The sequence below is a fragment of the Sinocyclocheilus anshuiensis genome, unplaced genomic scaffold (genome assembly GCF_001515605.1).
Source record: "Sinocyclocheilus anshuiensis isolate Anshui unplaced genomic scaffold, SAMN03320099.WGS_v1.1 scaffold464, whole genome shotgun sequence".
Taxonomy (NCBI): domain Eukaryota; kingdom Metazoa; phylum Chordata; class Actinopteri; order Cypriniformes; family Cyprinidae; genus Sinocyclocheilus; species Sinocyclocheilus anshuiensis.
In genome coordinates this window covers 50,746-62,544 of record NW_015555731.1, presented here as the reverse complement: position 1 = coordinate 62,544, position 11,799 = coordinate 50,746, and the positions used below count along the sequence as shown (strand labels likewise).

The 11,799-nt window shown below is 36.9% G+C and overlaps 1 long non-coding RNA gene across 1 annotated transcript; it reads right to left on the bottom strand.

Annotated features, from left to right (window-relative positions):
• Positions 1-18: 18 nt before the first annotated feature.
• LOC107672932 (uncharacterized) lies at positions 19-4,892 on the bottom strand. Its single transcript, XR_001632354.1, has 3 exons — positions 4,818-4,892; positions 2,753-3,031; positions 19-583 (listed from the first exon to the last, which is right to left on the bottom strand). It is a non-coding gene; the product is annotated as an uncharacterized LOC107672932 (long non-coding RNA).
• Positions 4,893-11,799: the final 6,907 nt, after the last annotated feature.

The following is an 11,799-nucleotide window of genomic DNA, read 5'->3' as shown; positions in this document are numbered from 1 at the left end:
AGTTCATTTGAACATGCACAGTTTAATATTGTTACATACAGAACATACTGATGCTAAAATTATTTCCATATTAGGAGTCTGGTATGCTTTGTTTTCATTTATTAATATAAGAAGAATGACACAGAGAGACATGAGACTGAATCTGGGGTCTGACTGCTTTCTGAACATGAAAAACATCACAAAGGAAGACTATAGATTTATACTTCTGCCAACAATGGACAGATTTGAATGGACAAGACCAAAACAAGGAACTGATGCTCTGATGATGATAATTTTACAATTATGTAATTAATTTAAAAAGGGCAATTTCTTCATTTAAACTCTCATTATGATTGAAAAGTCTATGATTTGTGTGTTATTTTGTGTTCCAGTCTCTTCATCATCATCCTCATCCTCACAGACTGAGATCAGTGCAGGCCGCTCTGTGACTCTCTCCTATCAGTTGTAATCATATGCTGGAGTCTCTTGTGATGATTGGATCCGTTCTGAGGGAATTCAGCTGTTCTGGATCAATCAGGCTGGTGTTAAACTGTCGATATCAGATTCCAGATATCAACTCCAGGACTCCAGCACTACATCACTCCTGAATAAAGATGACAACAGAGAGTGGAGATTGTTTAGTTACTCACAGAAATTAAGTCAAGACCTCAGACCCATATACTCTGAAGATTTCAGGTGAGAAATCAAAATCATTAATCAGTTTTCGGCAGTTGCTAGGAGAATGTATGTGATTGCAAGAAAGCCAACCTCTAAATCAGTATGATGTTGTCTGGCTCAGATATATGTTCTCTTCATATTGCTATTCAGGGTCCTCTAAATGGTTGTTAGGGTGTGGCTACAGAGTTACAATAGTTAAATTTACAATCTAGATAACCACCCTAATAACGAGAGCCCATCCTTATGTCTCTATGATGTTCTGGTGCAGACATATGGCTTGTTCATGATGTATTCATGTTGTGTTGTGAAATGATCCCACACCCAAGTTTCTATGATACAAATTTCTATCCAATGTTAAGTCTTTTCGCCCGATTTTCACCTGCTGTGCGAACATCTTACACCTGATTGCTTAATGCCATAGTACACCTCTCTTTAACAAGCCGGGTGATTTTACACCTCATTCATAGGCTTGCGACAAATGGCGCAGGATGAATTATGCGCTAAAGTTTGTATGGAATCTATAGTAATTAATAACTAGATTTGTACATTTTATGAAGAAAATGTGAGTGCTTGCCATGGCAAAAACTATCAACATTTGTTGCAAAAGCCCAAGCCCAAACATGAGAAGAGTATTCTGAAATACTGGAGCAATTTCTTTGTAGCTAATGGAATTGAAGATGAGGGTATACAAAGAACTATTCTCTTAAGTGTTGTGAGACCACAGACTTATAGTGTGATGTGAAATCTTCTCAGCCCTACAAAACCAAGTGAAAAGACTTGTCAACAGCTGGTAACAAAAATCATTTTAATCCTCAACCAAGTGAGATTGTACAGAAATTTAAATTTGATTCGAGAATGAAGAAGCTGACAGAAACTGTGACAGAGTATGAAGCTGAGTTGCATCGTTTAGCACAAGACTGCAATAATGGAGCAACTTTAGACCAAATGCTGAAGGATCATCTTGTTTGTGCCGTTGATGACAATCGGATTCAGAGACGTTTACTGTTCCTGGTGGATAAGGTGGAATACTTAGGTCACAAAGTAGATGCACAGGGTCTGAATCCCACAAGAACGAAAGTGAAAGCCATAGAAGAAGCACCTGAACTGTGGAATGTCACAGATCTTAAAGCATACCTAGGGTTGATAAACTATTATAATAAGTTCCTTCCAAATTTGGCAATGCTACTAGCCTCCTGCCTCTGTTGATGAGAAAAGATGTTCAGTGGACATGGAAAAATCCAAAGATTTTGGCATCCAAAGATTATCAAAAGATGTGCATTAGCCCTTGATTAACCTTTTCAGTGAAACAAAAGCAGTTCCTCAAATAGGATCACCCAGAGTGCGAAGGTAGGCTGTGATGTTACTAGCATATCAATACAACATTGTGCACAAGCCTGGAAAGTACCTTTGAGAAACTGAGAATGTGTTTCAGTACACAGGGACTGCCTAAAAGGCAAGTGCCAGACAATGGAACATGCTTTTCCAGTGAAGAATTCAAAACCTTCATGAAGAGAAATGGCATTTAGCACGTAACATCAGCTCCTTACCATCCTTCTTCAAATGGCCTAGCTGAACGTGCTGTTCAGACTTTCAAGGAAGGGGTGAAAAAGTGGCTGCTACTGAAAAAGAGACTAGCCAACCTACAAATCTGAGAAGGTATGCAAGAGAGAGATGTCCTCTAGCTCTCCGGACATTTCTCTACAGACAGTGATCATTATTTAACCCCCATCGGTTTTGAACTGGCTCCAACAAGCTCAGGATTTTCAGTACTGCCCTCAGCCGGAGATGTGTGTGAGGGAGAAAGAGAACGAAAATACAGTAACAATAAACCACACAAACTCATCAGTAACGCAAAGAGGAAGGTTTGGACCTGAAAACCAGCAGTTATTCACTTATTCTGTAAACTGTCATACTGTAATCATTCTCTCTGTGAGACATCAGTTATAGAAAAAAAAGTAGAACTTGGGCCTTTTTCATATTTCAAATATATTTAAAAGAAATCAATTATTATTATTATTATTATTATTATTGTTTTTGTTAGTTTTTTTGTTCTAAAAACACATTTAACAATTTAATTTTAATTTTAACCTGTTACCTTTTTTGTGATTTTCCTCCAGATTCTTAGCCTGATTATTCTTGTTCATCTTCCTCAGGATCACCACCGTGTTCTTCACTGCTGCTTCTTCTCCAAAAAAGTTCACCACTATATCCACTGTTTTAAACCTATCTGCATCCTCCATTTCAGAATTTGATATATCTTTATGATTTTTCTTTAAGTGCCATTGAAATGCCTTTAGCTCTTCTTTTCCCAGATCCTTCAGTGAGTTTAGAAGCAGCTCGAAAACAGATGCCATCGTCCTTCACTGACTCACAGCTGCAGGACAACAAGAAAAAGATCTGAATTAGTTCCTCTCTTAACTTGTGGACTCAAGCTCTCAAATGTTAATTGGATTATGAAATGAAGCTGTGATCAGATCAGGACTCTCAGAGTCAAACTCATCTGTTAAAGAAGTCCTGCTCCTTTTTACAAGATGTAATATAAGTATCAGGTGTCAGAATGTGTCTGTGAAGATTCAGCTCAAAATACCAATCATTTATTATGTAAATGCCCCTTTTTGAGTGTAAGCAAAAACATGCTGTTTTCATGTGTGTATCTTTTAGTAAAGTAACAAAGTACAAATAGTAGCTTTTTCCCAATTAGTTTTTTTTTTTTTTTTTTACTTTATTTTAATTTGTTGAACTCAGATCTCCTCTTGTTATTCAGTATCCTGACTTTTAAAGGGATCATGAACTGGGAATTCAAATTTTTCTTCATCTTTTGACAGGTTTTTATACTATCAAAATATTCTGTATGTTTCAGAACTCAAAACGTCCTTGTTCCAAAAACAGCTTTTATTGAAACCAAGAAAACTACTGGATTTGAAAAGTGTGCGATTATGATGTCATAGTAATGCTAAATACCACCTTTGCAGAAGAAGATCAGCGCCTAAGAAGATCCGACAGTAACGCCACATCATGTAACTAACAGGGTTCATTCCAATGCCTGATCTGTGATTTCTGATGTGTAATTATTCAACTTCAGATTTTTCTGTCTCAAAATCATTTAATGCTGTTTATGCAGCAGTAAATCAAGCCAGTGACTAAACAATCAACTACACATTGTTTCTCTTAGTAGCATGAAATGTTATTTAAATTGGGATTAAATTATATATAGAAATTGATCAAAGAACGCTCCCTTTACAAACAATACAGCTTTGTAGTGGTAAGGAAGTCACAAAGGTATGCACGGATAGGCAAATATCCTGCAGGGTATTGCCTTTTCTCTGTGTTGAGGAAGCTTGCAGTGGTTCATAAAACGCTTAATGCAGCTTAATGAAGATGATAAAAAGACCAAATATGCTATATTATGTATTAAAAATATGTACTGTGTACATGCAAGCAGATAAGCCCAAATTATGAACTGAATTGCACGATAAACGTTTCTCCCCCATAGAAAAGCACACTTTATAAAAACAGAGATAAAAAGCCCAAATGTTATATTTTATTCAAATATACACTATGTAAAGAAAAGCAAAGTGCTAAGAGTTTTTTTTTTTAATAAAGTTTTGTCTATGGGGGAGAAAACACGTGAAACTCAAAAGAAAGAAAACTCAAGGATACAATGGAGGCGTTTCAGGTTGTTCAGAAACTGCGCACTGAAATAGAGAAGAACTCAAACTGAGTTTGAAGATTTACTGAGCTTCTTCATGCACAAACGCACACTATGTTGAAAATGTAAAAAACAAAGAAACAAAAACAAAACAATAAGAGCCCTTTAAACAGTCAACGATTTCTCACACAAGTCACACACAGACACTGACACACAAAAGAAGGCAGACACAAGTTAGTGTGAGTTAGTCAGATGTGAAAGCCAAGGTTTGACACAGAATGTTAATGTGGACAGACTGAATTATGAATACACTCGCATGATCAAAATGAATGAGTTGAAATAAAGGTTGTGAGATGATTGTGTGTATTTAAGAAGAGAAATCAGAAAGCTGTGTTGTTTAAATCTGCTACAATTGCTTTAAAATATCAAATATTTTGTTTTGTTAGCAATCAAAAGTTAAATGAAATGAAATCTATATCTATCAGTACTTTATGAAGTAGTATTTACTAACCACAAGTAATGATGATGTAGATGTTTCTTGTTCCTCCACAGAACTTGTGTCTTGAGCAGATGTTGTCTTAAAACTCCTTTCTTCTTTATGCACCAAGAGCTTGTAACACTCCAAAGAGAAAGGAAACATTTAAATCGCATCATATGACCCCTTTAAGCAGTTTGCCTTCACCCCCACTTTTGAAAAATTCCCAAGAAATGGCATACCCAAACTAAAACAGATACAGCTCATGAAGCCTTTGCACTAAAAGCATGTCTCATTTGAAAGTATACTTGACAGTTTATTGTAAAGTCAGAATTATTTTGTGTCATAATGAAAAAAAGGTATTAATAGCTTCGATCTTTTGTAAAGTTATTAGAAATGTATTTGTGCCTTTGGATCAAAAAAACATGCTAAGATAGTTTGCTATGTTATGGCTGTTTGAGTTGGGGATAGTTGTAATAGTTTATTAAAAATGTTACAACCAACCCCTATGATGAGTCCAATTATCGATCACATCCTCTGTTGAGGCAAAGTCACATGAGTTTTTTGTTGCATATCAAGGTTTATGCGTATGTCTTCGTACCAGATAAACAATGATCTGCCTCAATTGAATGCACAAGTTTTTTTGTGCCCATTTTAATTACAGTATGTATGCACATCTTGATGTTTCCATCCTGTGTTTTTATGCTATATTTCAAAATTTCACATCAAAGTAGGTGGATCATAGAAACATAGCTAGTGACTGAGACCTTATGTGACAGGAATACAGTACACTTACACGCACAGTCACACAAACATGCCTGGCAACTGTTTTATGCCACATCTAAAGATCTAAAAATCTAAAATAAAAATTGCTTAATTTAAATTATGAAAAAATTAGATTAACACACATGATGCAATCTTGTTAAATATATCTAGTTTACTTTTTTCAGGTGTACAGTGTAGCAGTAGCAGTGTGATCACTGGTACATCAATAAACATTTCAAGTCATCTACAGCAAACACAACCTGCTGTAAAATGGGATTAAATAATGAACAGTGTGTGTGCAGTGTGTTTGTATGTCTATAGTGTGTTCAATATTACTTTAGCAAGAACAGACTAGAACACAATCTTCCAAAGTTACTTACAATATTACTTGAACTAACAGACTAGAACATGATCTTCAAATAAGTCAAGTGTGTGCAGTGTTCAGTTGTACTTAAGCACAAACAAACCAGAATACAATCTTCAAAATCACCAAATGTGCATTTTGCATTAGATGTATTGTGGTTGGCGTTTTCTGATTTTATTTTAGTTGCAGAAATTTCTGTTAACTTTTAAGAAGACTCTTTGCTCCAGGGAGGTGGTCGTTCTGCTTTTCAGTCCAGATGAAATCAGTCAACAAAAAGACAATATTCTTTCTACAAAGGCTTGAGATGCAGGGGCACAGAGCAAATCCCTTGCAACAGGTGCAGGTTTTGGAGTGACTCCAGTGTTGTCATGCTTCACTTCATCTAGGTATTTTTCCATTTCATGCATTGCTTTGCCAGAGTTATTAACTGGATTCACCTGGTTAGTAGTACTGAACATCTTTGTAGTGAGGAATGTGTACTTCTGAAGGACTGTTTTGGTGCCTCCAGAAGTTAATGGTATTTCACATGCATCATATTCCATTGTGGCTGACGTTTGGCTGCATCTTAAAGCTTGATTCAAGACGAACATTTCTGCTGCTCTCTTTAGATGCTGCATCTTAAGAGCTAGGGAGACAGATGGGTCCATAAGAGATGCTGCAGCTGCTGGATCAAACTTTTCATGTGTAGGATCAAGTATGCCTGCAAAGCGTTGTCGCATCGACCTAAGAAGGACTTGAACGGTCTGTTTTTCCATGTTGGTAGCCTGCAGATGTGCTTCCAGATTCAGCAGGGATGGCACTATACTTCAAATAGGGACTGGCTATCTGTCTGAAGCTCATGTGTGTAGCAAATGGTTCTAGTACTTTCAGGAGATTTTCTAGTTTTGTCCGTTCACTGGTCAGAAGAGTGTCAATCCTAAGCTCCTGTAGGATTTCATTGAGGATAGGTCTGGTTTCAATCAGTCTTTTGATTATGTCAAATGAACTATTCCACAATGTGGGGCAATCACTGATGAGTGTTCATCCACAACTTAAAAAAATGAATATAAGAATATCATCTTTCCCCTCTACAAACATGTTGTAAAGGTCTTTTTTATATATATCTGATGCATATCAGTTATTGTATCAATAAAATAATGTATATCTTATACCTTTCACTTTTTAAACTTTAAAATTATTTAAGTAAATGATATAAATGTATGTTGAGTGTTGTGTGTCTGTGTGTAAGATTTGGCAATCATGGTTTGTGAGGACACTTTGTGTATGTTACAACTGTAATTACTAATAACTGTAATAACAACTAGATTTCGTCATCTCTAACAGTGGTCTGTTTTCACAGTGATTGCAGAGGGTAAATATAGTCTATGGAGAGTCCTCATAATCCACATATGTGACCCTGAACCACAAAATCAGTCATAAGGGTCAATTTTTCGAAATTGAGATTTACACATCATCTGAAAGCTGAATAAATAAGCTTTCCATTGATGTATGGTTTGTTAGGATAGGACAATATTTGGCCGAGATACAACTATTTGAAAATCTGGAATCTGAGGGTGGAAAAAATTCAAAACATTAGAAAATCACCTTTAAAGTTGTCCAAATGAAGTTCTTAGCAATCCATATTACTAATCAAAAATTAAGTTTTAATATATTTACAGTAGGAACATTTACAAAATATCTTCATGGAACATGATCTTTACTTAATATCCTAGTGATTTGTGGAATAAAAGAAAAATCTATAATTTTGACCCATACAATGTATTGTTGGCTATTGCTACAAATATACCCCAGCGACTTAAGACTGGTTTTGTGCTCCAGGGTCGCATATGCTAGTTTGTGTGCAAGAAAGTTAAATATAAAACATAAACCTAAATATAAAATAAAACCTTACCTTTGAATCATTTGTTCATTTGCCACTCAGGACTTCCGTACAGCATGAACGATTGCCTTTGCCTTGGTGAGAATGGTACTTTCAATGCACCCTTAACTGCACCCTTAACTTTCTGACGAACCATTCCCAACAATTCAACATCCATTGAACTGAATATTGGAGCCCCCCAGGGTTGTGTACTGAGCCCAGTCTAGTACACCCTGTATACACATGACTGTTCACCTGTCCATCCTTCTAACTCCATTATTAAGTTCGCGGATGACACAACCGTAGTTGGACTCATCTCAGATGGAGATGAATCTGCATACCGAGAGGAGATCCACAGACTGGTGGCCTGGTGCTCAACAAACAGCTTGATTCTGAATACCTCTAAAACCAAAGAACTGATAGTGGACTTCAGGAAGAAGTGAGACTCAGTCCCTGCCCTACTCTACATCAATGGAGAACGCGTGGAGAGAGTGGAGACCTTTAAATATGTAGGTGTCCTCATATCTAACGACTTATCCTGGGCAGCCAACACCACCGCTATAGTTAAAAGAGCATGTCAGAGACTCCACTTCCTGAGGGTGCTTAGGAGAAATAATATGGATAGGAGACTGCTCATCCGCTTTTATCATGCAACAGTTGAGTCTGTTCTGACCTACTGTATACCAGTGTGGTATGCATGCTGCTCTGCTGCTGACAAAAAGAGACTGCAGGGAGTGGTGAGAACGGCAGAGAAAATCATTGGCTGCCAGTTGCCAGCTTTGGAGGATGTTGCCTCTACACGCTACCTTAGCAGGGCACAAAACATCACAAGAGACTGCTCCCATCCCGGTCATGACCTGTTTGAATTGCTGCCATCTGGCAGATGCTACAGATCAGCCAAAACTCACACAAGCAGATTCAGAGAGTTTCTTTCCGAGAGATATAAACATCCTGAACAGTTATCTACACTGCGTGCATAATTATTAGGCATGTTGATATTCTGATGATATTTTTTTCCAATCACTTTTACCTATTCCAAAACACATCAATCTTAATAACTACTACTAATTTTGTATTTAATCATTTATAAGTGATATATAATTGTCCATGAAGGCTGGAAGTGAAAACTCCTTATATGCAGGTGTGCAGAATTATTAGGCATGTTTTATTTTACAGATAAAATGAGCCAAAAAAGAGGTTTAACTCAGACTGAAAAGTCAAAAATTATTAAATCCCCATGAGAAATATTCAAAACTAATGCAATACAGAAATTGCAAAGTTAAGGCATGACCACTGGACAGCAAAATGCACATTGGGTCAGCGAGGTCAGAAAAGAACAGGTGGAGAAGAAAATACACGTTAACTGCAAAAGATTTAAGAATTAATGTTAAGAATTAGGTGTAAAACCATCATGAAACATTTAGTCTCCAGCGCCACCATTTTCCAGAACTGCAACCTTCCTGGAGTCTCAAAGAATTTAAAGGTGTCAGGTTCTCAGAGACTTTGCTTGGGTAAAAAAATCCTAAAAAAATTACCCTCACTTAATAAGAATACCAAGCTAAACTGTTGTGAAATACATTAAGACTGATGTTCTTTATAGGCTTTATTGACAGATAAGTTGTGAGTGACTCTTGAAGGACCAGCATCTGCAGATAATCAAGTCTCTGAGAATCAAGATCAAGAAGGATTTTCTAGACAAGTAAAAATGAATGTCTTGTTTTCAGAAAAAAAACAAGTCAAAATTAAGTGAACTTTTGCTTAGAACAAGCAAAATAATAAAATAATGTGTTTTTCGAACAACCTAGTATGAGAGCCTGTTCTAGTACACCCCCAAAACAAAATCAATACTTTGTAAAAGAGCATAATAGGACCCCTTTAAGAATTTTTTGATATTTTGGCTGGAAACAAGACAAAAAATATAAGTAAGAAAATATTTTTTTTTTCAGTGTAGCAAAAGCAGATACTCCAACAGTCGTTTTTGGCAAAGGCAGATAACACCACATTTCATTTTTCAGAGTGAAAACACTTGTTTAATCTTTGTAATCTCCTCAGCTGACAATGTAGATGCCTGACAAACGTTGCTGTTGTTGTGACGTGCTGCTTTAGCAAAGTCCTGTGAAAAAGTTTCAGCTTTTATTTTCCTTTTACACCCCGAAGATATCAAGGGTTTATCAAGTTCGTCAAAATTATCCATTCTCGATCACTTTTTGTCAGCTTTAATGAAAATCCTCTCAGCTAGCGCGTCTTTTCGAAGTGACTAGCAGCCTTGTCAGCTGACCTGAATACTGCGAGCTGATTCGCTAAAAATGACTTATCAGCTTATGTTCACAAACAACAAGGGCGCTTGTCGGTTTCTGCAGTAAAACGTACCTCCTCTCCTGACTCCACCGTGACATCTTTCAGAAATAAGATAAAGTCCGCTACACAGGAGTTTGAGTGGAGGATTCATTACAGATCCTACAGTACAGACTACGGGGCACAACACTGTTGTATTGATTTAATGTAGTGTGTTGACTTCTTGAGCATTAGTGAAAGTTTACACCTTCGCCACTGTTGGAAAGGGTTCAAATCTGCTGAATGTGCAGCATCTGGAGGATTTTAAGAACAGTGTGGGAGTCAGTTGACTGATTGTCATCTGACAGTCCGAGTTCTGGTTCAGAGTTGCTGGACGATTCAATTCAAACCGAGAATAAATATTCTGTGATTAAGTAAGCATGAAATTAACGCAAGGTGCATCTTTTCGTTTTTGGAAGAACAGCACGATAAGTTATTTGTTCTTACTTACTTTTTACATAAACCTGTACACATTTTACTAGTTGGGCTTTTCCTAAACTACATTGGCAGAATAAAATGTGTAAAATTTAATTAAACATGTCTAATTATGATAAATAGTCTATAGTCTATTCAGGTAACTTCTCATATCTAAATATCGTATGAAACAATGTTGTAAATTTTATGTTCTGTATATGATTTATAATACTATATAAAAGTATTATGAAAGTTTACACTGTAGCAAGATGAATGTAACAGTCTAATGTTTATGTAACCCTGTATAATTTAGACAATTATTTTTTAATAATTAAATGATTAAACAGTTTGTTAAATAAATGAACTAGCTAAGGTGTTCGGGGTGGTTGCTAGGGTGTTGCTATGCGGTTGCTAGGGTACCTGGGATGGTTGCTAGGGTGTCCAAACCAACCTAGCAACCACCCCAAGTACCTTAGCAACCACATAGCAACACCTTAGCAACCACCCTGGGTACCCTAGCAAATGCATAGCAACCACCCTGAGTACCTTAGCAACCGCATAGCAAAACCTTAGCAACCGCATAGCAACACCTTAGCAACCAAACTTAGCAACCGCCCGGGTACCCTAGCAACTGCATAGCAAAACCCTAGCAACCACCCCGGGTACCATAGCAACCACCCTGGCTACCTTAGCAACCACATAGCAACACCTTAGCAACTGCCCTGGGTACCTTAGCAACCGCATAGCAACACACTAGCAACCTTCCCGGGTCCCCTAGCAACCGCTCTAGTAACCACCCCAAGTACCCTAGCAACCGAATAGCAACACCTTAGCAACCACATGGGTATTCTAGCAGCGGCATTTCTATCTATCTATCTATCTATCTATCTATCCTCTGACAGACTGTATTGCCTTCAAAACGTTCAAACTTTAAGCTTTTAAAACTACTTTAAACTTCAAACTATTTCAGACTGAAAACCATCAAACTTAAAACTTTTTAATCTTTTCAAACATTTTCAAACTTTCTGGTCCGGCTTTCTCAAGACAACTTAAAGTTAAATGAACTCAGAATTGAAATAAGAATTGAGTATACGATGTGAGAAAAATTATAAAATCTAAAAAGATTGTATGTCAGTAAATTGATTGACATTTCACTGATCAACCAATCCCGTTGAGTTTAAGTAGAAGTCCCGCCCAACCATGTTAGATGCTAATGGCGAATAGTGATGGGAAGTTCGGATCATTTTACCGACTCGGACCTTTGAGTCTCGTTCAGCAAAATG